The 27,892-nt window shown below is 38.9% G+C and overlaps 1 protein-coding gene and 1 long non-coding RNA gene across 3 annotated transcripts in view; one reads left to right on the forward strand and one right to left on the reverse strand.

Annotated features, from left to right (window-relative positions):
• SCOC (short coiled-coil protein) overlaps positions 1-27,892 on the forward strand; it is a 104,332-nt gene that overhangs the window by 66,797 nt on the left and 9,643 nt on the right. The window lies entirely within an intron of this gene.
• LOC118527225 (uncharacterized) lies at positions 18,136-27,812 on the reverse strand. Its single transcript, XR_004913013.2, has 3 exons — positions 27,585-27,812; positions 20,771-20,811; positions 18,136-18,289 (listed from the first exon to the last, which is right to left on the reverse strand). It is a non-coding gene; the product is annotated as an uncharacterized LOC118527225 (long non-coding RNA).

Below are 27,892 nucleotides of genomic sequence, written 5' to 3' on the forward strand. Positions count from 1 at the left end.
TGCTCAGCTTTTAGAAAATATAACTTATTATTTTTATTATAATGGTAAAACATTACTCATTATAGAAAACTTTAAAAAATATAGTTACAAAAATAAAACAAAAAATTTTTATTTAAGAGCTATTTTTCTTTACCTTTTAAATTAAATGATTATTTGGAAAGTTTCTGTGGTAGTATTATATCTTCTTTTAAAATAAATCAACAAACAAAAATACAAAATGTTTATTTCCAAAAGGCCAGGAACTATCACCTCAAAGTTGTGACTAAAACAACCTGTGATATTATCAACATATTTTGTTCAATTATAGTCCATTTCTTCTCTATTTTGTAAAATAATTTTATCATCTCTGAAAAATGAACTAGAATACGAATTATTTTGGAAAATGCCTTGTTTTGAAGCAAGGACAAAGTTTGATGAACTCAACACGAGAGAAGCAAAAAGGGGAGGGTAGTGGTTCTAAAATGCTGATGGGAGGGATAACTATGGCTCATTCAACATCCCAGAGAAAACAGACAACGCTGAGTTGCACAGTGTTAACTGGAAACACTTCAAACCCATAAGCACCCACATCTTGGGGTGTGTGTGTGCGTGTGCATGTGCGTGTGTGTGTGTGTGTTGTTGGCATTGTTTTGTATCCAAGTTTCTTTAGCACAATCATAGCAAGAAGCCAGCAAGACAGCAGCTAAGCAATGGGGGTTAGTGATTTTGATTAACAGAGAGCAGAGCATGAATATTTAACATCAATTGCTCTTTCATACAGCCACGCTTCTCCACTTTCTCCCTAAATGCTCAGATTCAAAAAGCCTCTTTCTAAAGTGCAGCCAGACAATTAGCACAAACCGCCAGCCAGCCAGCCAGAGCTAAGCCCCCCCTCCTGGCACCGCATCAACATGCTGGGGGCTTTGGAAATCAAAGAGGAGCATTTTCAGCCTTTATGAGGAGAGGAAAGGTACAAGGTACAGGGGCTGTTGAAGAAATGGGATACTGCTGGCCTGAACATGCTCCCACCAGGGTGTTCTAGCAAATGACAGGGCTGCAGAAGGCAGTGAAGGAAACAAAGACCCGGGGAAACCTGTTTCTTAGCTTCTAGAAGGCACCATGAGTGAGGAGCGTGTGCGTGAGGGAGCCATACATGCTGTGGGCGGGTGCAATTCATATAGAGTGCTTGCGTGCTCTAAATTCACCTCAATCCAGGATTCTTTCTGGATGGTAGCGTGGGCTGGGCCTGAAAGCGGGACCATGGCTGTGGCTGGGAAATGAGGCTTTATGAAACCGCTCTCTCTCTCTCATCCAGCCCTTGGCACCGCCTCAGACCTGCCTTCCAGGGCTCATCTTCGGCCACCCCCACACTGGCATTGCAGACAAAGGCAGACAAGGGTGGGGGTGGGGGGTGGGGGGTGGGGGTTGAATTCAGGTGTCCTGTCCTCTGTTGGCAATGGTTTTGAGAAGGACTCCGTCAGAGTCTGAGCCCGTGGGTGTGAACACTGAATAAACGGGGACAGGAAGAACAGGGTAAGCAGTACTCCCAGGTTGGTCGTGAGAGTGGTGGTGGCCCGAGGGGTGGGGTGGGGTGCTAGCATCTCCTTGCTCCCGCTCGTGACCTCCTCCTCCTTGGTTAGAGGAGGCAGAATCTTGGCCTGCAAAGGGCCTTCAGGGATGGGATGGTCCAGCCTGGTAACCAGCGGTGGGCTGAGGGACTAGTACTAATTTGTGCTGTTTCACTATTTCAAGATGGCAAATGGAAATTGTTCATATACTTGTGACAGAAATGCACTGAAGCACCATGTTTTTTGGCTTCTGGAGATAATTCTATCAATTTGATGTGGTAGCACTGGTTTGCTATTGTTAATAAGAGGTTCTTGGCCTTTGGTTAATAAAAATAGGAAAACAAATTATTATGAAATAAATGCAGTTTATTTAGTAGACATCATTCAAATCACGGAGTCTGTATAAGAGGAAATCATTAAAAGGGTATTGCTTATAATATAAAAAGTTTAGTCCGGTTTCTTACTTTTCTTTTAATATATTTGTATTTGTATCTTACTTTTCTTTTAATATATTTGTGTATAAACACACACATGCGTGTGCACGTGCGCATACACACACGCACATATATATATATATAAAGGAGGCCCAGAAAGGTTAAGTGACTTGTCCAAGGTCCACAGTTGGCGAGCCTCATGTGGTATTTGGAGCGACTAGGTAATGGAGGTCCTCGTGCATGGTCTTTGAGCGCACAGTCAGGCCTCAAGTACTCTCATGCAGACTCCCACCGTGGCTGCTTTAGACCCAGTCACTGTCTCCTTTCACCCCCCTCCCTGCCCCTTTACCTTGTTTCTTTTCTAATCAGAGGAAGGCAAGAGAAAGGAGAAGAATATATTTGCTAACTCTGGGGAAAGGTTTGTTTGGGGAGAGCACTGAAGTCAATAAACTTCGGATTTATTTAGGTAATCCTACTTCCCAAGTTAGTATAAAGCTATGAAAACTAGCAGTGGCAGTAATTATTCAAATCAGAAGCCAGTCATACTCCATAAATTCATTTGCAGGTTAGTTGTGTGGATTTCAGACCAAATGTCCCCACAGAAACGCAGTTATAAATGATATGATTCTAGACCAGCTCATATTGTCTAACCCCACAGTTCCCAAACTCTGTGCCAAGGTGTCTCAGGGCACTGCAGCAAACCTATGGGGCTCTGTGGGGCATCTCAACCTCTATCAGACATTGTGAGAACAGCTAGCTAGAGACTGTTCACAATTTCACATGAGACAGAGGTACATTTCTTTCCATGACATCTCTTTCCATGCTGGGTTTACTGTAGTTGCTATGATAAAAAGCAAGTTCTGTATAAAAATCGATGTAGATCAGTTAATGAGGGTGTCAGTTTGAGAAGGTTGGAAAAGTTGTACAGTGCCCAACAGGGGCACACATCCCATAAGTAAGTCATTTTGTTTAAGAATGAAATAAAAAAAGAAATTAAAATTTCTTTCAGGGGTAGTATTTTTTCAAATGATTACTAAGTTTTAAGGATATAAATACTTAGCATATTTGGACCTAAATACTTAGTACATGGAATTGTTTGGTATTGCTCTTGGCCTTGGAGCACTGTGAAAAAATTACTTAGACTGAAGGGCATTGTGAACCAAGGTAGTGTGGGAATCTCTGGTCTAAGCTAGACTACAGCTGGGCTGGCCTCCCTTCTGGGTTGGAGACATACAACTCCCTCCCTCCCTCCCTCCCTCCCTTCCTTCCTTCCTTCCTTTCTTCCCTCCCTCCCATGTTTCTGCTCCGCTGGATTTGATGCTATCACACTTCTCAGGTTCTCCTTCAACCTCTCTCATCTTTCTCAGGCTCCTTTGGGAACCCCTTTCCTCAAGTGTTTCCCTGAGATTCTGCCCTTGGCCTACTTTTCTTCTCTCTCTAGACACACTCTCTGGATGAGCTCATCCATGCCTCCTAGTTTCATCCTCATGCCTATGCTATGTACCGGTGACACTACAATAGAGGTTGCAAATTCAAACAACTGTAGGGCCAGGCAATGATTCATGGTATATCATCATTTATTTCATTTAATTTCTAAAAAAAAAAAAAAGGCTATTGAAATTTCAATCCTTTTTTCAGTTTATTGGGTTTTTCATTATGCAACTTTTTTTCAGTTTTTTAATGTGGTAAGAGCACTTAATATGAAATATACTCTCTTAACAGATTTTTAAGTGCACAATATAGTATTGTTAACTATAGGTACAACGTTATACATCAGATCTCTAGAACTTATTCATCTTACATAACAAATTTTATACCCGTTGATTAGCAACTGCCCCTTTTCCCTTCTCCCCAGGCCCCCTTCAACCACCATTTTATTCTTTGCTTCTATGAGTCTATTTTAGATACCTCATATAAATGGAATCATACAGTATTTGTCCTTCTGTGACTGGCTTATTTCACTTGGTATAATGTCCACAAGGTTCATTCATGCTGTGGCATATTGCAGGATTTCTTTCTTTTCTAAGGCTGAATAATATTCCATTGCATATATATACACATTTTTTATTTATCCATTCATCTGCTGATGCACATTTAGGTTGTTCCCACATCTTGACTATTGTGAATAATGCAGCAATGAACATGAGAGTGCTAATATCTCTTCAAGATCCTGATTTTAATTCTTTTGGATAAATATCCAGCAGTGCAATTGCTGGATCATATGGTATTTTTGTTTTTAACTTTTTTTTTAAGTAATCTCTTTGCCCAATGTGGGTGGGGGTTGGACTTAAGACCCTGAGGTCAAGAGTTGCCTGCTTTACTGAGCCAGGCAGGCACCCCTATTTTTAACTTTTTGAGGAACCTCCATACTGTTTTTCACAGCAGCTATACAATTTTACATTCCCACCAAGAGTAAAAGGGTACCACTTTCTTCACATTCCCCACCAACACTTGTTGTCTTTTGTGTGTGTTTTTTTTTAAAATAATAGCTGTCTTATCATTATGGTTTTGATTTGCATCTCCCTGATGATTAGTGACATTGAGCATCTTTTCACATACCTGTTGGCCATTTGTAGGTCTTCTTTGATGAAATGTCTATTCAAGTCCTTTGCCCATTTTTAATTGGGTTAATAGTGTGTTTCGTTATTGAGTTGTGGGAATTCCTTATATATTTTGGAAGTTCACTCTTTATCAGATATATAATTTGCAAATACCTTCTCCCATTCTGTAGGTTGCCTTTTTACTCTATTTAGATTGTTGATTGTGCAGAAGCTTTTTAGTTTGATGTAGTTTCATTTGTCTATTTTTGCTTTTGTTGTCTGTGCTTTTGGTGCCATGTCCATGAAATTACTGCCACAACCGATATCACGAAGCTTTTCCCCTATATCTTCTTCTAGAAGTTTTATGGCTTCTGGTCTTACATGTAAGTCTTTAATCCATTTGGAGTTGATTTTTGCATATGGTGTAATGTAAGGGTCCAATTTTATCCTTTTACATGTGGAAGTTCAGTTTTCCTTATACCATTTATTGAAGAGATTATCCTTTCTCCGTTGTATATTCTTGGCACACTTGTTAAAGATCAGGGGATCATATATGCATGGCTTTATTTCTGGGCTCTCTATTCTGTTCCATTGGTTTATATGTCTGTCTTTGTGCCAGATCATACTGTTTTTGTTGTTGTTGTTTAAGAGTTTGTTTATTTGTTAGAGAGAGAGAGAGCACAAGCAGGGGGAGTGGCAGGCAGAGGGAGAAGCAGGCTCTCGCTGAGCAGGGAGCCCGATGCAGGACTTGATCCCAGGACTCTGGGATCATGACCTGAGCCGAAGGCAGACAATTACCTGACTGAGCCACCCAGGTGTCCCCCATACTGTTTTAATTACTATAGCTTTGTAATACATTTTTATTACACTGAAATCAGGAAGTATGGTGCCTCTAGCTTTGTTCTTTTTATTTTCTCCAGGATTGTTTTGGCTATTTGGGGTCTTTTGTGGTTTCATATGAATTTTAGAATTATTTTTTCTATTTCTGTAAAAAATGCCTTTAGAATTTTGATAAGGATTGCACTGAATCTGTAGATTGCTTTGGGTAGTATGGACATTTTAACTATTGACAACTACAAAACACCGGTGAAGGAAATTAAGGATATAAACAAATGGAAAGTCATCATGCATCTTTTAAATATAGCAGATATTGTTCTTAATAAAACTTGTTTCAGGGCACCTGGGTGGCTCAGTCAGTTAAGCGTCTGCCTTTGACTCAGGTCATGATCCTGGGGTCCTGGGATTAAGCCCCACATCATGCTCCCTGCTCAGCGGGGAGTCTGCTTCTCTACCCCTCTACCCCTCCCCCCCGCTCATGATCTCTCTCTCTCTCATGCTCTCTCTCTCTCAAATAAATAAGTAAAATCCTTAAAAAAAAAAAAAATAAAATTTGCTTCACAATGGTGTCTTATCTTTAATTCTTTCAAGAAGGACATGCTTTGTCTGCATATCAAATATATAAGAACATTCTTCATTTCTTATCACCATTTTTCTTGAAACACATAGTCCTCTTCGACTAGACTTCATTTACTACTTTTAATTGAGATAAAGGAAGAAGAAAAGTTTACTTTGCTCTTAACTCTACTGTAAGAAAGGCAACAGAGCAATTGTGCTGATAAAATGGTAACCAGTGCTGAGCCTCAGGGCCAAGCGTCCAGCCAGGTGAGGGCTCAGGCTCCCTGGACAGCACGTGCCCTGCCCAGAATTCAGAGCTGCTTCCCACTTCTAGACTGTTGCCATGAAAAAAAAGAAATGCAAATAAGCAGAATTTTCAAGAGACACCAGAAATAAAGATTTTTGTGTGTGTGCAACTTCCTGATTTTTCCATGGTTTTTACCTAATTCTAATTTTAGAAGCGATATCACAGAGGTCCAAACAAAACACTTCTGCAAGACAGATGTGACTGCAGAAAAAACTATTTTCAGACTTCTGGTCTTGAATCTTTATTCTTTATATCACCTGTCTTTATCTCTCTTCCTAAGTTTCCAATTCATAATCCAACTGCTTGCTAGGCAACTAGATATGTCCCAGGTGTCAAAGGAACTTATCTTCCCCCACCCTCACCCCTAAATCTGCTCATACTCCTGATTCACAATTTTAATGAATGGTCCCATCATCCACCCAGTTCCTTAAGCTAGAAAATTCATATGTCATCATTCCATTCTCATCTCTCACAATCCAATCAATCACTGATTCCTGTTCACTTGACCTTGAAACTGTTTCTCAAATAAATCTGGCCTTCTCTATCCCTACCACCACTTCCCTGAACAAGGCCTTCATTATCCCCCACATAAACCACAGCATCAACCTCCCAACTGCTCTCCCTGTTTCACTTCTTATCCCTTCAAATCAATCCTCCACACTGACCATATCATTCCCTCTCCCTGCAGAGAACAATCAATGTGTTACATCCCCTGCTGGATGAAGTCCAAGACTCTTAGCATGGGATTTAGAGTTTCCCTCTGCTTGGCTCCAGCTTTCTCTTCAGTGCCATTTCCTGCCACATGGTTTGGGCTCAGTAGGAAACCATGTTCCATGCACACACTATGTCATGCCTCTGGACTTTGCTCATGCTGTTCTCTTTGCCTGGAATAATACCACTCACCCTTCTTTTGCCTAGCTAATTCCTATGCATCCTTTAAGAACCCACTGAGGCATTGTCTCCTCCAGGAAGCCTTCTTTGACCTTCCCAGGCTGAGTTAGGTTTCCTTTCTCCTTCCTGAGAATCCCAAGCTTACCTCTACCTATATTTTTTCACAGCATATTGTACTTGATGTATATGCGCCCTCCCCAATAGACTGTGAGCTGCTAGAAGACAGAGCCTGGGTTTTAAAATGTCTGTGCTTCCAGAACCTAGCACAGTGTCTGGTACAAAATAGACAATACATCTTCGATGTCGGAAAGATGTTAGGGTTCGAAGCCGACAGCCAAGAAAGAATTCTTGAGACATGTTTGGTGCAAAAAGGTGGTTTTATTAAAGCACGGGGACAGGACCCATGGGCAGAAAGAGTTGCACTGGGGTCATGAGGAGTGGCCCATTGTATACTTTCAAGTTGGGAGGGGGTTAGGGATAACGTAAGTCTCTAAGGAATTTTGGAAGCAAGGTTTCCAGGACCTTGAGAGGGCTAGCTATTGTTGGGAAAAGGTCATTTATTACCATCTAATAAAACATTAGTCATGAGACCCTTCAGGTGTATATAGGTGGGCCATATGCTTGGGGGATAATTGCCAACATGTACCTTGGGGGGGTTTAGAGATAAAGGAAATTTCTAAAGGAATTTTTATATGTTAAAGTAGACTTACAGGATGGGAGGGCAGTGGGGGGAGGGTCGGGCTAGGATTGCCTTTTGACCTTGGCAAAGTGTCAACATGGAGGCAGTTGAGTCGCTAGAGGAATGTCCCTCTGCCTGTTTCAAAGACTTGTCAACGGGCTGTAGGTAGTAAGGAAATTTAATAATTTTTCTTCTGCTTTTGTTTCCCACATTAGTTTTTGCCAAAGAATTCTGACTGAGTGTATGTGTGTTTTGGGGTGAGGGCCGGTTAGACAGTCCCTAGCTGGAAATCATCTCCCACCGTTAGCTCTCCTAAGTTATTTATACTTTTTAGAGTTTATTTCCTACCTTCCTTCGTGGGTCAGTTTAGTGCTGCTTTCAGAAAACACTTATTGAGCACCTACTATATCACATGCCAGGTAGTAGACAGGACCTGGCTGTTCAAGAATTGGCTCAGGGTGGTGTAGGGGGAAGGCTTGAACTTTGGAGTCAGAAATGCCTGGATTTGAATGTTAGCCTTTTTTTTTTTTAGATTTTTTCATTTATTTGACACAGAGAGAGGGAGAGAGGGAGAGAGAGAGAGAGCACAAGCAGGGGGAGTGGGAGAGGGAGAAGCAGGCTCCCTGCTGAGCAAGGAGCCCGATGTGGGGCTGGATCCCAGGACCCCGGGATCATGACCTGAGCCGAAGGCAGTCGCTTAACCAACTGAGCCACCCAGGCATCCCAAGAATCTGTTAGACTTTAAGCAAGTTATTGGACATCCCTGAGTCTCAGTTTCCTCCATTCCAAGTGATCGTAAGAATAGGTCCCAGGATTGTTTTGAAGATTAAATGAAATAATAAAGGAAGCTTCTTGAACTCGCCTGGCATACAGTAAGTGTTCAGGAAGAACATTTTAGTTCCTCCTCTGCCCACTTCAAGGAGCTCACACAAAAGTTTCTTTAAAGGCTCCAAGATTTGGCCACATCAGTTGTCATGGTAACGGCAGCGTCCTGTGGCCGCTGCTCTGTGAGCCAGGACTGCCCGCCACGTCCTCCTGATAAGGAGGCTTACAGAAGGAGGAGGTGGATGTGAACGAACTGTAAACAAGAGCATGAGGTTTTTTTCTGATAAAAATAATACAGCTCCTCTGTTTCCTCTTCGTCCTGGCCCTCACATCCTCCCTGCTACTGTTCGTCCCGTCACTGTTCTCCTTTATGCCTCAGCCTCCTTCCTGACTCCGCTCTCCAAAACCTCTCCTGAATAATATTCAAAGCTGCTTCTGCGTCTGCTTTTGGCATCAGCCAATTAGGCCTCATTGTAAGGTTGTAATAAGCCTCCCAGAGAAGTGGCACAATTGTTGTGTGCTTTTATTCCGTGCCGCTTCCTACCACTCTACGGAAAATGTAACAATACCCCCCTCATGCCCGGCTGAAAGCAGCCTGGGTTTGAAAAGCTTTCAGAAGGCCATCTGCCATCCCCTCAGCCAAGCAGAAGATCAGACACGAGGCCCCGCATTAGTTAGCACTCCAAGTAAAAGGTATCAAGGGCCTGTATTCCTTTTCATCTCACCCTCCATTATAATACAGCGAAAGAAGGAAACAGACTTGTGGCTCTCCAGCTGGGAGACACACTGAGCCATAGCAAGAGTTCTGTCCCTGAAAAGGGAGCTGGCCTTTCTTTTCTGATGGTGAATGGAGCCAGCACCGCGCTCCTGAGCGTCGGCTGCACCTCTGGTAATGGCTCTGCTAGTTACACTGGACCTCTTGGGAGGAGAGCGTGGGGGTCAGAGCCCAGGAGGGGAGAAATCATTACATAAGTACACGAGGATGAGGCAAGTGTCTGCACGTGCGCTGGTCAGGAAACGTGAAGCTCTCCCTACGTCATCTCTGTGTACCCTCTCCAATAAGTTTGGCCATGAATATTAAATTAAAAGATGATTCAGACATCCTTAGGGATGTCGAAGAAAGATCATCTCTAGCATGGTAGAAATGGTTTTGTAAGAGAATTGAACAAGTGTATTCATTGCACCGGCAATGGCAGAAAGTTTCAGCAAATCTTAATTGGCATGTGGGATCCATATAAGTAGAGATAATGGCCTTGGTTGAGTGGGATATCTGTTCCTGTAAGCTGAAGATAATATGGACAGTGGCATTAGGAATACGTCCCCTGGCCCAGCAAAATGCCTTAGAGACTTAGCATAAGAGATTCAATGAGAAAAAGGAGATTAACTCTGCTTCTCAGTAGCTTCTGAGAGTGGCACGGCTCTGGGGTCACTAATGTATTGCTAGAAATTGTAAGTGCTCCGTCTGTAAAAAATCTTCAATCAGAGGAAATCCACTTAACTGAAATAAATTCTCTAGCATAATGCAAAAACTAGTTTTAATAAACAAGCTTAAGAAATAGAGTGTTAGGACAGTATCTAAGTGTTTTCGGGAATCTAGAGTGTTCTCTCATTTTCTCATCAAAGGAGAAGTATTAATATTTTGACTCTTCCTTTAAAAGACAAAACCATCCATCAGTTGCCTTGTATCAGCAATGTGTTTTTTTATTCTTCATTAGATTAATAACAAAAAAGGGAGCAAGAATCTTTCATGTTAAGTTTATACCAAAATCCTTCATAATTGTGCTAATTTTTTTTCTACAGACAAATCCACAGGCGATCTCAAAAAAAATCAGGAGTGAATTTTATTGACCTGAGCTCATGACCCAGTGAGATGCTGACTTTTCCCTGGTCCTTTTCTTGTGGAGAAGGGGGTGAGGTAGCTGTTTTCCAACATTGGAACCTCCCTCTCACCAAGTCTCCAGTAGGGTTGGATCAGCTTTGGACACACTTCTTCTCACAGGTGTCCTGCCTGCCTGACTTGTTCAGAATTTGAGGGTCAGAGCCTGGTTTCCTTAAAGACCCTTGGAGTTCCCTCAAGCAACACTTGGAAGGTTCTCTTTGGGCCTTCAAAGAGAATCTGAAGTGTATAGAGAGGGAGGATAACTCTAACAGAATAGGACAAACTGGATGAACCAGCTTCCATTGAACTCCTCCACCCTAGGAATAAAAATTTTCAATGATCCAAAAGCTATAAGTGACCCTACTGGAAATAATATGTACATCAATCACAGAACCAGACTTACTGTGAAAACTGTTCCAGAAAGACATGTTTTGCTTGCACAGATAGACATTAGCATTCATTTTCAATCCTTGACATTGGAAACGGAAGGGACTCCATGGCAGCCCACATGAATGGTTCGGGAGAACAGTGAGTCTCCCTTGCTTTCTTTCTGTTCCAGTGACCTGGGTCTTCCCTCCACCAGCCTTCCCGGGTTGCACGCGGCCAACAGCCGCTTCTTTTCAGCCCTCACTGGCTTTCTTCCCCATTTAATCATTGTTCCCTTGTTTCTCCACACACACAATTCATTGTCAGCTTAATGACTTTGGCTCAGAGTACTTGGCTCTGCACATGCGTAGTTCTCTCATGTCTGGTAGATGTTAGTAAAAGCTGTTTGAAAAAGCTTGCATTTTAAAACACATTCTTCCTTTTTTATCCCTCCTGAGAATCCTTACTACCTTTCCCCAGGGGACAAAAGACTACTATGATTTGTTCGTCCATGTGAAATTTTGCTTTCATTTTCCTTCTTAATGGCAAGGTTAGTGGGTTTTTCTAAGGTCATGATAACTCTTCAGAAAGCTTCACTTATAAAAATATTTAGATGCTTTTTCAACAATGTTTCTTATCCTTTTTTATTCTAAAATTTTAAACAGCTTGAGCTTTGTGCTATTATAGTGCTCCTCAACTTACACAGTGGAATCCTGTCGTTTCTGCTTTAAAATGGTGTAAAAAACCGGAATTTCTGTAAATAAAGTATAATTGATATATAATTTGAGAGACTCAGTCACAGTTAGCAGTGACTGTTGGCCCCTAAACACCAAATTTCTCAGCCAAGTTCTCTCTGTTACATAGTGTGATCCCCAAACACACAATTGCCCAGGGAGAGCCTATATTTCAAGGAATTTCTCAAAGAATAGTTTTTTGCAGAATGTTTATTAACACAAACAGTAGCTCCTTTATTGGCCCATTTTCTAAGTTGGGACATTATCCTTTTTCCATAGTATGTAGTCATCTGACTGTGAAGGAATTAGACAAATTCATAGCTAACTGATCACTTTTTAAAAGCAAACTATATGTGTAATATTTCTGTCATGTTCCAATGATTACATCTTTTAAGAGTTTTGTTTTGTTTTTTAACTACTTCTTCTTTTTCTTTTTTTGGTGGGGGAGGCAGTAAAACCAAAGCAGGTGTTTGAGAAAGAGGATTAATCAGCTGTCACTCTAGTTTTCCTACAGGTTCTCAATTCCGGTGATGCTTTTTCTTTAGAAATCCTAGTTAACTCTTTGGATGCGTGATACCATCTAAAAAATAACCCACCATTCCTCATAACCAAGAGAGTCATGAAATTAAGTACTTGGAATAAGCCCACATTTTACTAACTAGTCATGTATCTCCTAGATGAATAATGATAACAAACATTTACTGAGAATTGAATCCATACCAGGAACCATGCCAAGAACTCCACATTCATTATCTCATTTAACCCTCAAAAATACCCTGTGATCAATATAATCCCTATTTTTCAAATTGAAAAGTGGGGCTCAGAAAGGGTTAGTAACTTATACAAAGCAGAGCTGGGATTCCAGCCCAGGTCTCAGGGACTTCAAAGCCTTTGTCAAATGACAATGCATCTGGATAGAAGTTACTAGATAGAAAGCATAACCACATTATACCGACTAGGTAGAAGCAATAAGGTACCCATGCTGCAGCTATTGAATAATGAAATGTGGTCCCCTAGTTATATTATGAGGTCAGTGTTTCAAAAATGTAATCATAGAATCAGAGGGCAAGAAGAGCCCCAGAGGCTCTCTGACAATATTGGAATATGTTTAGACAAGAAAGGTAGAATATAAAATTATATCTACGTTGTGATTACAGCCATGTGAAGATAATTTATATATATGGACTAGGATGGAAAGAGGACTCGGAAAAATGTATTTATTAGCGTGAAGGGATTGTAGGTTATTACATTTCCACGTTATATTTATGCAATAATTTCTTCTTTAAAAATAAGATTAATATGAAGAGTTTTCCTACTATGCAGAAGTAAGATATTAATCCTAACATGAGTGCTGATCTTGAAAGGCATGTGAAATTACCAATGCTAGATTAGAGACATCCATCAAAACATCACTAACTGCCTTTTGCATTTTTAGTGATGTGCGCAAAAAGTTGTCTTAGAAAAATAACATGTAGAAAGTGGCAAACTTAAGTATAGGACACACAGGGCAGAGGACACACACGGGCACAGAAGAGCAGGGAAGATGAGACAGAAATTATAAGTGCCACCCTTCAGCACAGTTGTATCTTGCTTTAGGCAGACGCCTAACCAACTGAGCCACCCAGGTGCCCCCATAGTAGCATCTTTAATTCATTGTACCTCATGCCTTCTCTTTTTCTCCCTTTTTCCTCATTCCCTCCACAATTTTTTTTTTAAGATTTTATTTATTCATTTGAGAGAGACACAGCGAGAGAGGGAACACAAGCAGGGGGAGTGGGAGAGGGAGAAGCAGGCTTTCGGCTGAGCAGAGCCCGATGCGGGGCTCGATCGCAGGACCCTGGGACCATGACCTGAGCCGAAGGCAGACACTTAACAACTGAGCCACACAGGCGCCCCCTTCCATAATTTTTTTAATCCACTCTGTTCTTTATCTTTACCTTGCCTTTTATCCTCTCTTGATTGCCCTCCGGGGCCTTGTTTTTCCCTTCCACACCTTGTTCTATCCTCTGTCCCATCTTCTCTCTCACACATCTACGAGGAGATTCTAGGTCCTCCTTTTATTCTCCATCTTGATCTCATGGCCTGACCTTTGCACTTTTTGTTCCTCTCAATTCCAACACTGACCACACTCCCTATGTTTGGAGATAAAGGAATACCTCACTAATCTGAGTTGAATAATTACTTTTGAAAAGTTTCAGTTTTATTATTTTAAGTACATGGAAAGGAAGTCTGTGGCTCCAGTAAATTTAGGTTTAAGCACTTATAATTTGCAATAGTTGCAATCATTGCTACTAAGTTTTTAACTGCTCACATACAAACACTGCTGCTAAGGGTTGTTTGTTTTCTCTTGTTTTTCACGTATGGAGGATGACTTTTCTTTAGGCGGCACTGAGTAATGATTAGTCCCCAAGCTCTGCAGTTGAAGTCTCTGGAATCAAACCCTGGCTCAGGTAGCAGTGGTAACACGGGGCAAGTTATTTAAGCTCTCTAACTTTGGCTTCTTCATCCAGAGTATGGGGACAGCAAGCGCCTACCTCATAAAAGTGTTGTAAGAACTAAGTAAGATAGTTCTTGTGAAAGTGTGTGGCACCTAGTGAAAGCTGAATGAATGTGATCTGTTATTATAGATGACACTAGATGGTACAATTTTCTTACATGGTTTTTGTACACACACAAAAAAATCTATTTATAAATATAGTAAAAATATTTGTGATATATAATGGAAAGTTCTCCATAATTAATATTCCTGACTAAGCAAATTATTTTTGAAGTTTTTAGAATTCTCATTGCTAATATGCAAAAAATAAGCTCCAAATATGAACTTTGTATTGTAGTTAGCTAAAATCCACCCACAATTCTTTGTAGTTCTACCTGAAAGAGCAGTTATTTTTCTTTTTCTGTCACCTCAGTTCTAATAATCCCCTTCAGTAAATTCCATTAAGTTTTAAATATATAAAGATATAGGGGCACCTGGCTCACTTGGTAGAGCATGCAACTCTTGACCTTAGGGCTGGGAGTTCGAGCCCCACACTGGGTATAGAGATTACTTAAAAATAAAATCTTTAAAAAAATAAAGATATAAAAGGTGAATGACATGGTTGGGAGGCTGTAGAAACTTTAATTTCATCAGCTTGGTGAATGACCTAAAGGAGTCTGCAGATGTTCTGCTCAATGCCCAGAGCTCCCCATTGAAATGTCACCACGAGGTAAGCCCTTCCCAACCTCCGTGGATTACAAAGCAGGGAAAGGGCATCAACCCCAGTGGGGGGAAAGGGGAAGTACTCAGCGCTTCAGGCGAGACCTGTAGAGCCTTGGAAATTCTGGATTGTCTACATAGTGGTACAGTGTGACCAACCGGCCAGGTCTAGATTCCGGAGTCATCATTTTATGAAGGCAAAGTTACTGATGGAAGAGAAAAATCTCTCCAAGAAAATTCTTTATAGAGAAAACACACAGAAAAGCAAAACAATTAAATTCAATCAACTTGGCCATCAAATGGTCTGGGAGCTCAGAGCTAGGAAATTACTTAGCAAAGTTAGAACTTTGAACCAGTACTTTCGTGGTCACAGTTAAACAGTTTTTTTGAGGTGATTTACTAGACCGGCGAAGGACAAGGGTGAGTAGACTAAGTAAATGTTTCACAATTTTCCAAAGGAAATCTTCTGCTAAATAATTTTAGCCTTTCTCAACCAGGAAACGAACCATGGAACACAGAAAAGGATTTGTGACTACTTTCTCAACACTCCCAGGGATGGCATATAACTAGTACCTTTCCAGATGCAAGGAGACTATTTATTTCATACAATGGATACCTTAGGAGGGCTTAGTTCTCCCTCAGAATCTTGGGCTAAAAAGGGCTGGAGGCACTACAAGCTAACCAATCCACAGGGTAGAGTTGCAACAAGATACTATCATTTTTCTAGAACCTGAGGCTAAAAACCACAGTCATCTTTGACCCTTCCCTCACCTTTATCTGCCACAGTTGATTTAATCTGTCAACACATCCGACTTTTAATTTCTGTAAAATTTCTAATTGATAGAAATGTCCTCATTTTGATCCAAGTATTTAAAATTTACATATTTAAAATCTGAAGTCTAATGAAGGGAGGAGAATTTGTATTTCTATCAATTAGAATATGTGTTCATTTTGACCAAGAGCTCTTTGATTTATTAGAGCTGTTATTATTGCCTGTTAATAGATCAACTGAGATTCCATGAGTATTTGAGAAGCATACATCACTTTGTCTTTTTCAACAGGTATTTTTTGTAGAATCCAAAAAAATTCCTAAATAAATTCTTTGTTCTGATAATTATTGCTGTGTAATATACCCCAAAACCTAGTGTTGTAAAGCAACATTCACTTTATTTTGCTCACTATTTTTGTGGCATAGAGATTCAGGAAGGGCTTAGCTGGGTAGTTCTCCCTTGGGGAGTCTCTCATGCTGACGAGGTCAGATGTCAGCTGGGGGTGCAGTTTTCTGAAGTTTGGAAAGATCCTTAGACTCATTAGACTTTTAGTCCCACTCCTGAGGTAAGACTTCAGGCAAGTCACTTTATTTCTCTGGGGCTCATTTTCGGCACATGATGAAATAAAACCAATAAATCCCTTTGAGCATTCTTTCAGCTCAAAAGTTCTGTGATTCTATGAAATGCAAAAATAATATTTGGATATTAACAGATACAAGTCACTGTGTATAATTCAGGTTATTCTACAAACAGAAAATGTTACTAAATGAAGGGAAAACATAGGACTGAGGTAATGAAGTAAAATTTTTTGTTGTGAAAATAGAAACATCTTGAATCAATTTTGCCACTAGAGGTCACTGGTGTACCATCTCAAAGCAAATACATGCAATCAAGTCACCCGCAGTTCCCTAGCTACTTGGCCCCAAAATGGCATTCGTGGTGTCTTTAGGTTTATTCTGAATATCTGCTGACAGTTGTCAGAGGCATATGTTGGGATGAGGTCACATTGGTTGTCACTATAGGTGATGTTTCACGTGTGCCTAATGTTCTGAAAGTGTGAAGAGCCCTGACTAGAACCACAAGGAAAATTACTCCTTTGGCTATTCTGGCCTCTCACTGGGATATGATAATGAGCAGTGAGGTGCTTTGACAGAAAGTCAAATGAGCTCTGAGGTGGAAAGACATTGTGGAAATACAGTATCATCCTCTAATGCAGCACAGACACATCTGCTTTTTATTTTTTATTTTTATTTATTTTTTAAAGATTTTATTTATGTATTTGACAGAGAGAGAAAAATAGCAAGAGCAGGAGCACAAGCAGGGGGAGTGGGAGAGGGGGAAGCAGGCTTCCCTCAGAGCAGGGAGCCCGATGTGGGGCTAGATCCCAGGACCCTCGGGGCTCGATCCCAGGACTCTAGGATCATGACCTGAGCCGAAGGCAGACGCTTAACGACTGAGCCACCCAGGCGCCCCACGTCTGCTTTTTATAAGACAGAAAAAGTGGTAGAACATTTATTCATTCATTCATTCAACCTGTATTTATGGACACACATGTAGGCACCAAGACTGGCAATGGGACTACATTAATGAAGAGGATCAATTGGTGCCCTCAAGGAATTTAAGGAATCAGGTATAGGAGGTTTCAGATACAGTTAGTTCTTACAGACCACCATGCCAGGTAAATTTCCCTCAGCTATTTTTATTTTGTCTTCCCAACAGACCTTTAGGATAAGCACTATAATTCCCATTCCTATAGATGGCCCCTCGCAGCACAAGAGCCAGTGGCTTTTATGAGGTGATGTTAAGAGCAGACGATACACTTTTACATCAAATCCAAAACTGAACCACAGAGATACTTGCAAGAAATGTTAAAATTCTGAGTTGGGCTGTGGCCAGTGATGCTTGTTAGACAAAAATATTAAAATCTATTTCAACAGAAAAGCCTTTGGAAGGGAGGAACAATGCTCTAAGTGAAATTAATGCCCTGACACATAAAGATCCAGAGAGATCACCTCTGAAGAAACTTCTGTAAGAAGGATGAACTCTAGAGTACATCTGTTGGCCATATCAATTTTCTCCCAAAATGAAACCTACATTGTATTTTCTTATAATTTGCTTCCTGTCATACATAAAGAAACTCAAAACCCACAATTCTCTCATTAAGGATGAGTAACAAGGCATTCTGGGCTCTTTCCATAACTTGAGGACCTATTTCTTCTACAGTTTTAAGAGGACTTGAACTGATTTAAATTAGTTGTCATCAGACTGTAGACCAGACACAGAGGATGTTTCTGAGCAGGGACACAAGCAAAACCATCATCCCTGAGTAGCAAGGCTTTCTCTTGTTTTCTGCCTTCACTAGAAAAGAAGAAAGGGAGCCTGGACAAATCTCTGCTTCAAACTGAGGATGCTTTGATCTGCTTTTGCTGTGATGAGTATCACTATCATGAAAATTATTCATTTTAACCATTATTTTAAAACAAACTACCAACAGGTTTGTCCTTCCTTCTGATTGTTGCAAAGTATGGTGAAACAGTGAAAAAGAAAGGGTAGGACTCCAAATTAGCTACAAAATATGACTTGATTTATTTTAAAAACATGCTTGTTACTGTGCCATTGACTTTCCCACTGATGCTTCTTCCATGCTGGCTAGCGTGCTTCTCTTCCACTTCGACTTCGAGGCCTCCCACCATCACTTTACGAGACAGACATCTTGTAGTATTTCCCTAAAATAATTGTGTGAAGAAGGAGGAAGGAAGATGGGAATTTGTCACAGAACTAAAGATTATTCAAGTTAGAGGTGTGCGGGGAGAGGCAGTCCGAATTGAGCCCTGAGCGTCAGGACATGTTCTTGCTGGTAGGCCAAGAGCACAAGGTCTTTACCCAGACCAGTTCTTGGGGTGTGTCTGCAGAGAGAGCTACTTTAAGGGTTGAGGTAATGCCTCTCCCTGGTTAAAGAGCAAGCTTGCTTCCACTAACTGTAAAAGCAATAGGTTCCCTGAGCTCAATGTTCCTCCCTGTACCGTAACCCACTGTGTATGCAGGCACCCATCTGGGCCCCCGGCCACTCTACTGTGGGCCTTGGGGGACATGGAGAACAGAAGCAAACCAGCACGAAGCTCATGCTGCTGGCGAGCTCTGCGTAATAAAGTCCTTGGACTCGAACCAGGCACCTCATATCTCCTTCCAGCATTCATGAGTACGTAACAGGCTAACTTGTTAGCTTATAAGTAATGTAAAATCTCAGGGGCTCCTGAGTGGCTCAGTTGGCTAAGCATCTGCCTTCGGCTCAGGTCATGATCCCAGAATCCTGGAATTGAGCCCTGCATTTGGCTCCCTTGTCAGTGCGGAGCCTGCTTCTCCCTCTCCCTCTGCCTGCCGCTCCCCCTGCTTGTGCGCTCCCTCTCTCTCTCTGTCAAATAAATAAATAAATAAAATCTTAAAAAAAAAAACAAAAAAAGGTAATGTAAAGTCCCAGAGTCTGAGAGAGGAGCTCTCCCAAGTTGGTTATTTTTAGTGAAACAGTTACTAGAGGAACAGAAGACTATGAGAGCTATGCCTGTATACTGGAAGAAAATCCACTAGCACTTGCATTTTAGGGAATTGCTAGCGACGCATGTGCATTCTCATACAAAACATTAGTTTCACTATTACCCTGACTCCTATGCCCTTCAAAGAATCACTTTGTCATATTAAAACAGAATCCCCTTTATGCTCCCAGAGCCCAATGATTAGTGTTGATTTTAAAGCAGATTGTTTTATAAAGATTTAGTGGAACAGGCACCCAGCCCAAATGATTGATAATGGTAGATTTCTGTATAGAGAATCATAGAAACCCAAAATAATAAAAACTGGAATGGAGTGGCCCCAAAATAAATCACTCAAGAAAGCTTTCAGAACATGGCAGGCATGTTACCAAGGGCTCGATGGCCAGACACAACCAAACCATCACAGGTTGACTCTTAAATATGGGAACCATCCGTTATCACTCACTGGTAGTGTTATTTGATAAATTCAGTGGTATTTTATGTAATATTAGAGAAGCAGAATGAACTTTATTACAATCCCTCATTTGAGGAAACAGGAGTCTAGAGTAAAGTGACTCATCCCCCACAGACTTACGGTCAATTTCAAATTTGGATATTCTACAGTATCTAGCTCATAATGAACATTGAAATAAATTTTTCAATGGTAAATATATGAAGAACTGAATGGATGAATATAGGTTGAGCCAGAGCTGGAACGTAGGTTTCCTCTTCTTCAAACCAATGCTTGTTGCAAGGCTGATAGATCAGGCTTTCCAAGCCAGTCATTTGCACACCAACATCACACTTTTTGCCACATTAAATTAACCATTTAATTAATATATATTTTTTAAAATTATTTTTAAGTAGGGTCCACACCCAGCATGGAGCCCAATATGGGGCTCGAACTCACAACCCTGAGATCAAGGCCTGAGCTGAGATCAAGAGTCAGATGCTTAAAGACTGAGCCACCCAGTTGCCCCATAAATAACATTATTTTTTAACTTGGCTTTGTTCTAGGTAATGACATCAGCAAGTTGAGGGCTGGTTGTATTATTCATATTTTTTGATTACAATAAAATATGCAATGATTTTTAAAAGCTAATCTTGTACAGCCAGAGATATGAGCACCAATCTTTGAGAAACTGATTAAACATTACTTTGTGTAGAGAAAAATAAGCATCAAGACTGTATAATCATTTCCAATTACTTTCATTTTTGCCATAAAGTTCAAAGCTTGATTCCATGAAGACCCTGAAGTCCTTCTGGATTCTCATTTGAGAAACTCTAAAAATACACTGGTAATTTACTTTTTCTCTATTAAACCAATGAATGAAAATAACTCTCATCAAATTAGCCAACTACTGGTTATTATCAAGAAATTATAATCTTGAGAAAAGTATACATGAACAGCTTAATTTACCAAATAGCAGTATGGTATACTATTTTTTTTTTAAGATTTTATTTACCAATTTGAGAAAGAGAGAGAGAGAAAGAGACAAGCAGATTCCGTGCTGAACACAGAGCCCAAATAGGGGCTCGATCCCACAACCATGAGATCATGACCTGAGCCAAAATCAAGAGTCGGACGATTAACCGACTGAGCCACCCAGGAACCCCAGTATGGTATCCTATTAAGTTTTGAAATCAATTTTCAACAGGTACAGTATATTCTTTACTCACCAAATTTAGGACAGCACTCATTCTCCAATGAATTCAATAACCTTTCAAGGGAAAAAAATAAGTAAAAAGGAAAATGTGAGTTCTTATTTAGGAATGAGATGAAACATATTTTGCAAATTAATGAGCTTAAAGTATCAGGGAACACACCTGGTTACACTTGAAAGTTATCAAAATGCCTCCGTTTAGCATATCTCACTTTAAAATATCCACAGTATGTTTAGAACTCTCTAATTACTTAAGACAAGTTAGAAGTTTCATGTTCATGATGAGACTATGTCAGTTTGGAACATCAAAATGATCTTGGAAGTTCTCTACTATTTATCATTTCTTCCTCACATGATACATTGCTTTGTAACAATAGTTTTCAATTTGGAGTTCTCCATTCTCTATGAAGAGAATTTTAATTTTATGCTTTTACTTAGATGTTTTATAATATTAATATATGCATATCCCAGATAACAAGTGTTCTTCTTATAATTAAATATTTCTGTGTAATTTCAGTGGTTTCTTTTTGTATGTGTGTTTGTCTTGCTCAGAAGAAGGGAAGTTTTATGGTTATTTTAAAACCATTTTTAATTGAAAAATATAATGCAAATATGGAATACTGTATAAAAATAAATGTATAGCTTAATGAATATTCACTTCATGACTAGTTTGCTAAAATTTCAACTCCCTTTTTATATCCACTTGGGTGTACTGTTCTTTTTTGTCACATTTTTATCTCAAGGATTTTTCTATATTCAAGGGCAGATCTTAATTATTAGCAACACTGTTTTATCAAATTTGCAACATTCTGTGATTGATATATTGCTCTCTAACTTTATGGTTATCTTTGGTATGTTACATTTTTTGAGATAGTTCGTCTAAAAACTTCCTTTAAAGTCTAAATTATCTTACAAGATATATGCTTCGTCCCAGAATTTTTAAAAAGGTGAATACTCTAATCATATTCTACTTGATGGAAATCATTTTCATGCATCTTTTAAATGGCTTTAGCATCCAAAATAAACCTAGATTTTTTGGTCTGTTTTTAAAAAGATGTATTTTAAGTGTCCTTTTATCTATAGGTTTCTTTCCATTCTTTTTCCCCCCAGTGCAATTTATTTTCTTTTTGTTGAAGAAAAGGGCTTCTTTTTTTTTGTTTTTGTCTTGTTTATTTTTCCATAGCCAGATTTTGCTAATTTTGTCCACGTGGTAGATTTAATATATTTCTCTCTGCCCTCTGTATTTCCTGTTAAATTGCTACATATTTATGATGGGCTTGATCAGGTCAGGCTGAAATTTCTTTTCCTTTTTTTTTTTTCTTTTTTTTGCAAGACTCTTTCATAGGTGGTGGTACATTCTTCTTCCATCTGAAAATAAATGCTGTCTAATGGGTTCTCTTTGTGATGTTAGTGATGTTTGTGCTCTAGATTAGTGTTTCTCAACAGTCTTTTTCATTATACCCCATCCCCAGAGCCTTTGAGACATTTTTTTCCTCATCACACCCATCTCTTATGAAATTGTCTTTTGTGAAGCTTGGAAAACCATTATTTCTTCAAGCATTTTTCAGAACCATGCTCTTTCCTTTCCTTCTGGGACTCTGATGACACAAAATGGCATCTCTTTTATTGTCTTTCATTCCTGAGGTTGGTTGGTTGGTTTTTCCCAACATCTTTCTCCCTGTAGTTTAGACTGAATAATTTCTACTGAGATTTCCTCAAGTTCACCAACTCTTCCCTCTTTCGTCTTCATCCTACCACTGATTCTTTGCAGTTTTATATTTCAGTGATTTTATTTTTCAGTTCTAAGGTTTCCATTTGGTTCTTATTTATAGCTTCTATAGGGTTGCTTATACTCTCAGTTATAACTTCTGTTTCAGGATTTTTAATGATTGCTTATTCAAGTAGTTTTTAATAGTTGCTTAAAATCTTGTCCAGATAATTTCAACATTTGTGCCATCTTAGTGTTGGTATCTGTTAATTTTTTATACTCATGTGAATTGAGATTTTCATGGTTCTTCATAAGCTGAATAATTGTGGATCCAGTCATAATTATTACATTATGATACCATGGGCCTGGTTTAAGTCCTATGGAGAATGTTAATATTTTCGTTTTAGTAGGAATTTGAATTGGTTAGGTTGAGGCTGCAAGTTCCAACCCACACTTTCTTTGGGCCATGGTTCAAAGTCATTTCAATTTGGAAAGTCTTTGCAGTGCCTTATTTTTACTTAATTCTAATGATCCTAGTAACAACTCAATAAAGTAGGTTTTATGATACTTAACTTTACAGATAAAAAAGATAGGTTTGAATTCAGCCTAACACAAGCTATACGATATTGGACAAGACACTCTTTGAGCCTTAATTTCCTCATCTGCAAAATGAGTTTGATAATACCTACATCATTGGATTGTTTGAGGACTGAGTAAAATAATACATGTAGCATATTTAGCATACTTCAAACCCTAAGGAAATCATGGCTAGTCTTCTCATTTAAAAAAAATCAGTTTCACTGAGGAAAAATAATATATAATCAAATACAATTTAAGTTACAGAAGATTACTTTTGACAGTTGTATATACTGTATAACCACCAATAAAAATGTTATAGAACATTTCCACTCTAACGGAAAGTGCCCTCATGGCCCTCTGTAGTCAATTCTCTATCTGTCCTCAACCCCAAGCAACCACTGATTCAACTATCACAATAGATAAGTTTTGTCTGCTCTAGGGTTTTATATTAATAAAATCAGACAGTCTGTACATTTTCTGTCTGGCTGTTTTCACTTAGCATAATATACTTCAGATTCATCCATATTGGTTTGTTACTTTTTATTGCTAATATTCCATTATTTTACAGGGATATTTTTTACTATTGACTGAAAAAGTTCTTAGATATTCTGAATTCAAGTCCTTTTTAAGATCATGTATTATGGCTATTTTCCCCAGTCTATAAATTGTCTTTTATTTTCTCAATGGCGTCTTTCAAAGAGCAGAAATTTTTAATTTTCACAAAGTTCAATGAATCATTCTTTTTCTTTTAAAGGTTTGTTTGATTGGGTGTTTTGTTTTGTTTTGTTTTGTTTGGTGACTGTTCTCAAAAAAATATTTTTTTTCTTTGGCTTCTTCTAGAAGATTATAATTCTAGCTTTTATGTTTCAGTTTATGATCCATTCTAAATTAACATTTTTTGTGTATGCTAATAACGAAGGAGTTGAGGTTCGGTTTCTTTTCTCCATACTGATATCCAGTTGTTCCAGCTTATTGGGAAAAAAAAGCCTATCCTTTCTCATGGAAATACCTTGGTACCATTGTGAAAATCAATTGACCATATTATGTGTGGGTTTATTCCCAAATTCTATTGTTTCATTTATCTATGTGTCTGTAACAATACTCCATTTATTTCATTGCTTTCGCTTTATAATAAGACTTGAAGTAAGGTAGTATAAGTCCTCTAACTTTGTGGTTCTGTTACAGAATTGTTATTCTGGATCTTTTGTTTTTCCATATGAATTTTAGAATTACCTTTAGGCCACAATCTGTGAGAGAAGTGAAATTCATGGGGCCAGAATCACAACTTTCTAGGCTCTCTGTCTAGGGGCAATTGTTGGATTTGATTTCCTAAAAACATGTTAAGGACTTTTGTGTGTATGTTCAGTTTTATGTCTTTTAATGTCTTTGTCTGGTTTTGGAATCAAGGTAACATTGTTCTTATAAAAAAGGTTGGAAAGTATTCTTTCCTATTTTATTTTCTCAAAGAGTTTGTGTAGAATTTATATAATTACTTAATTTCCAAATTTTTTACAAATATCTTTGTTATTAATTTCTAGTTTAATTCCCCTGTGGGCAGAGAAAATATTTTATATGATTTCAACTATTTTAAATTTGTTGAGGTTTGTTTCATGATAGTGAATATGTTCCATTTTCTTGAATATTCCATGTACATTTGAAAAGAAGGTATGTTCTAGTTATTGAGTGGAATTTTCTGTATCAATTAGGTCATATCGGTTGATAGGACTGTTAAGGTTTTCTATATCAATAGTTCCCAAATTTGCCTGCACTCTGTTGAAATCACCTTTGAATCTCCTTAATGCCTATATCCCAACCCTAGAGATTGTGATTTAATAAGTATGGAGTGTAGCCTGTCCTTTAGAATTCTTAAGAGATTCCCAGGTGATGCTAATGTGTAAGCCAAGCTTGGAACCTGAGTTCTCTATCCTTACTAATTTTGTGTATATTGCTTTACAAATTACAGAGAGGGGAGAGATGAACTCTCCAAATGCATTGTGGGTTAGTTTCTTATTTCAGTTCTATCAGTTTTTGCTTCAGTGCGATTTTATAGCACTATTAGGATTTTGCATCTTCTTAAAGGAACTGACCCCGTTATCTTGTTTTAATATGAATTCCCCTGATTACTAGTGAAGGTGAACATTTAAAAAAAGATCTTTCTGGTTATTCAGTTTTCCTCTTCTGTGAGTTGCTTATTTGGGTTATATGAATAAGTTTTTATATTAAATTGTTAGAATTCTTTATATTTTCAGAGCTTAACTATATTCTCCCAGTCTGTGGTTTGTTTTTCACTTGATTAAAATTGTCTTCTCTTCTGTTTTGAAAACTTTTATCTCTTCTGTTTATAAAACAATCAAAATTTAATCTTTTTGATTAACGAATGGTACTGTTTTGTCTGGTTTAACAACTTCTTCCTTAAGGTGATGTCATAAAGACATCCGTTTTCTAAAAGTTTAGAGGGTTTTTTTCACATTTACGTCATTTGGAATTGAGTTTTATTTGTGGTGGAGGTCAGAATCTAATTTCATTTTTTATATGAATAGCCAATCTAACTAGAACCACCATCATTTGTCTTTTCTATAGCCAATTAACATAGTTATTATACCAGGGCACCTGGGTGGCTCAGTTGGCTCAGTGTCTGACTCTTGATTTCAACTCAGGTCATGATCTCCGGGTCATGGGATCAAGCATCCCCACATAGGGCTTGGCACTGGGTGTGGAGCCTGCTTGGGATTCTCTCTCTTACTTTCTGTATGCCCCTCCTCTCTCTCTCTCAAAAAAAACAAAAAACAAAACAACCACAGAAACAACAAAATTATTGTACCATTTACACTTTCAAGAGTCATGCATAGTTCTTTCCCACAACCTGACCAACACTTATTTCTTATCAGACACTTTTAGTGTATACCAACTTCCAGGTACAGGTACTCTAATTTCTTTTTGTCTATTCTTGTGTCATTACCACATTTTAAAAAGTTGCTTTTAAAATAGAATTACCACATAATTCAGTAATTCCACTTCTGGATATATACCCAAAAGAATTGACAAGAGGGTCTCAAAGAGATATTTGCACACATCATGTTCATAGTAGCATTCACAATAACTAAAAGTTGGAAGCAACCCAAGTGTCCATCAGCAGATGAATGAATAAACAAAATGTGGTATATACCTACAATGGAATGTTATTCAGCCTTAAAAAGGAAGGAAATTCTGACACATGCTACAATATGGATGAGCCTTCAGGATGTCATGCTAAGTGAAATAAGTCAGTCACAAAAAGATAAATACTGTAAGAGATTCCACGTACATGAGGTACCTAAAGTCGTCATATTCATAGAGACAGAAAGAATGGCAGTTGCCAGGTGCTGGGGGGAGAGATAAATGGGAAGTTGTTTTTTAATGGGTATAGTTTCAGTTTTGCAAGATGAAAAGTGTTATGGAGATTGGTTGCACGACAATGTGAATATACTCAACACTACTGAACTGTACACTTTAAAATAGTTAAGATGATAAATTTTTTGCGTTATGTATATTTTACTCTAAAACTAAAAAAAAAGGTGCTCTAACAACAAAAAAGTTGCTTATAATAGTTCTTAGTCTTTGGTGTTCTGCAGTTTCATCAGGATATGTCCACATATGGAATTCTTTGTTTTAAACCTGCTCAAGAATAAGTGCTTCCTGAATCTGAGCACTCAAATATTCCACAATCCTGAAAAATTCTTAGTTATCATTCTTTGAATACTGCTCACAGCCATTCTCTCTCGTTTCTCTTTTTGACACTCCTATTGGATATACCCTGGGCCTTTCTTTCTTATTTTCCATTTATTTAGGCCCTGTGTTGCATTCTAGTACATTTTCTGAAATTATGTATCATAGTCCAGCCAAACGTATAGTTCTCAAATACTGAATGGAAGATTTTTTATATATTCCTTAAAAAGATTAAGGCGGTATGTCAGCAAACTGAACCAGAAGTGAAAAGTCAAGAAACAGACAGACATAGGCTCACCTCTACAACTCAGGAGAATGTGCCAAAGCCAAAACAATATAGTATTACTACCTTGTACTCAACAAATATTAAACACAAGCAGGATGCCGCTTTGTGTCAAGTGCTAGATATCAATGAACGCTATCAAGCCAGATTACATTACATGCCAAAGCCTGGCCACAGCATTTCACACTGCATGTATGACCTTGAGCAAGGCATTTATTCTTAAGCTTCAGTTTTTTTCTGTGGGTTGCTGTGAGAATCAAAATGAGGTAAGGTGAGCGAAAGCTCTATATTAAGGTATTTTCTCAATTCTAAAATATTCTTAAATGGTCAAGTGCACTATGGATGTAATAATCGTTTGGAAAGATTGTGGAGATGAACAATCCACTAGGGGTGTACTTACGAACTTTCCGATTTGGGAAGTTAAAAAATATGGAAAAGTCTGCTTTTAGAATTGAGGTACCTCGGTATTGTACTGGCTTTATCCATTATGTCCACAAATGCCCTTTTCTTAAATTTGAATGATTTCCCTCTCCCCCAGCATTTGGTTTTACCAACCTCCTTCCTGACAGCTGTCAAAATTTTCCATACTGGCTTTCTGATCCCAATTTTGTGGCTCCTGCTGAGACTGAAGAGCCGCTTTCTTTGGACTGGCTTTCTCACGCTTAACTTCGCTTTTGTACTGTCATTGGCTGTTGCTTTTACCGGACCCGCCCACAACAGCCTCAATCCTGATTGGATGCCAATGTCCTTTTGTTAGGGCAAAAGGTGGATCCTCGGGCTTTGACAAAGGACGATTGGGGCGTCGTACTGCTAATGCGCAGGCGTACCTTCTTGAGTGGGGATTGGTGGGCGACGGGGCGGGA

This window comes from Halichoerus grypus, chromosome 3, assembly GCF_964656455.1.
Source record: "Halichoerus grypus chromosome 3, mHalGry1.hap1.1, whole genome shotgun sequence".
NCBI classification, from domain to species: Eukaryota; Metazoa; Chordata; class Mammalia; order Carnivora; family Phocidae; genus Halichoerus; species Halichoerus grypus.